Below are 2500 nucleotides of genomic sequence, written 5' to 3' on the forward strand. Positions count from 1 at the left end.
TCCACTTCTGATCCTCGTTTGAATGTAGGCTGCATGACATTCGTCACTTCAAAGTAGCCTTTAATGATAGCGAGCAACTCGAAAATCTAGGCTCGTATTCGTGAACAAACCACCGATTGTAATACCTTTCTTCTCAAATGTTTCGGTAAGGTTCTAAAAAGCGTAGAGCGCAAAAAGGTTGTCAAACATTTTGACATTCAGGGCCAATGGCACCTGCCTCATTGGGCGTTTATTGTGTTTTAATATGCTGCATAAAACAACTCCATGTCAGACACCTGTCACTGCGCACCTTGGAACTACACTAACTACATGGCTGCTTCCATTCAACAGTTGGCTTCCACCGATGAGTGAATGGAGCCTATGTTTTCAGGATTATTAAGCCTATATGGTTTTGCCTAACAGACTCTAGACAGCATAGAATGAATCATAAAGTGGGATACGTACAGTATTGACCAAACTGTATCCTACTGACTTTGCTTGCGTGTACGCAATTCATGAACTAAGGTGCGCTAATGTCGTTACTCTTTTGTGTAGCCTACGGATAAAGTGTAGCTTACCTGTGTCCTGAAAAATAGGAAGGTGTGGAAAGTTATCTCAGTGTTTGGCACGAGTCTACTTTTTCTATTTTTTTTAGTCAACATATTATGGGGCCGCGTAGTAAACTATCTACCCACATACTTTCAAGCTTCCTCAAAACATTTTAATTTTAATTACTCTGTGGTTTGTTTGTGAGGAGAAACAGAGGGTTTGGCGCAATACAATGAATACAGCTGTAGGCTCGTATTGAATTATGGCACGTCCTTATAAGGATGTCCTGTCTCTCACGGTCTCTTTCATAGAATAACTAGATTCCACATGTTCATGCCTTTCTTGTGGGCTTTCATTGCAAGCCATACTATTCATCAAGGGGTCAGACAAAGTGGTATACAAATCCTTTGATGTTTGCCTGTGAATATAATATCAGATTCAGCAACATCACATTTATTAGTTCCTCGTCTATGCCTACAATAATGCTGAGGCTGCCCTGGACAATAAATCAAGAACAAAAGGCTTGTTGAATTACCTGTTAAATATGATCAGATCTTAAAAAGCTGCTTACCGAGTGGTTTGTGTTTGGCTGCAGGTTAAACAGGTGGGCCAGGTGAGCAGTACTGTGGCCTAAAGCTTTGTTTGTGTGCTTTAAAAAGGCATCGGATGCCAAAGAAAATGTACCCTCAAGGCGTAAACTTATTATGACTTTCTGAGCTGAGACGGAATATAGACCACTATCTGTCAGTAGACTATAATTTCATATCCCGTATTACCACAAGGCAACCTGCCTCTAATTTTATCAGTCGGCGCTGTTCCTAGGTGCACTGAAGTTTTCCCTAGCTTGTTCGTCTACCCTAAAGCCATGGAATGCACCCACAGAGCGATCTGACACTACTTTCCACATATCCTGAGGCGATTGCACTCAACTGAGACAGAGACGTCGGCTTGTGTTTCGCAATAAAGGTGTTCATTGGCCAGTGACTCGCAGGGTGTTACTGCCTCGGCCTGAGTGCTTACATGGAGAAGTTTACCTTTATGACTCGCAAATGGAAAAGCAACAGATGTTTTTAGCTTTTTTATTGTGGCGTCGTTGTAGCATAGGGTCAAGCTTATCCTCCGCACAATTCTACCGTTCTGTGTTCCTTGTGAGATCTGTCATTGAAATGTATACTGTACACTTCATGTGGGGTCTCTTCTCGTTCATGGGAGACCCCCGAAGACTACATCACTATGTAATTAGGATTTCCTTTCGTCAATTAAAGGGGCCACATCATCCCGCTTTATCCGTGGTGTGGGAGTGTTCAGCGATGTTGCTGTTGTTTTTTCGGATTCTGTTTTGTCACTGGGAAATGCTTGCGTTAGTTACACAGGAAAGAGAATCGTAAACCAAGCCCCACTTCCGATGATGTAATTGTGGAAGTGCTGTTTTGAGTTGGCACTGGATGAGACAGTCCTATATCACACCAGATTACATTATATGCAGCCTAGAGCCCCCTAGATATGCAGAGTTTGGAAGACTATCCTTCATCTTAGCACTAAGCGCTCCATGATTCTAATTTCATGGTGCCTGCCTATGACAATTCTAAATTCTAAATTCTCGTACGGTATTGTAAAGTCTGTGGCTCTGATGCAGGCTATCAGTGTCATCTACTCTAAGTAGTGGATTACGGTGTTGATTAAGAAGCTGGGAAGTCTTGGTCCGTCAGTGCTGTGGGATAGTATTGTAGAGTCCAGCTGACACTTGGTCGATGCGCCATCTTTACCCCGTCCCCTGTGGGATGGTGTCATCATCCAGAAGCTGCAACCTTAGAAGGGGACCACATGGCCATGGTAATGAGGCTGGGGACCTGAGGGACCTGGAGGCTGGGAGACATGGACACACACACGCACACAGACACGCACACAGACACACACACACACACACACACACACACACACACACACACACACAGAGACACACACACACGCA

The 2500-nt window shown here is 43.8% G+C and overlaps 1 protein-coding gene across 1 annotated transcript in view; it reads left to right on the top strand.

Annotated features, from left to right (window-relative positions):
* Positions 1-2500, top strand: part of itga3b (integrin, alpha 3b) — a 30294-nt gene that overhangs the window by 384 nt on the left and 27410 nt on the right. The window lies entirely within an intron of this gene.

The sequence above is a fragment of the Argentina silus genome, assembly GCF_951799395.1.
Source record: "Argentina silus genome assembly, chromosome: 16".
NCBI lineage: Eukaryota > Metazoa > Chordata > Actinopteri > Argentiniformes > Argentinidae > Argentina > Argentina silus.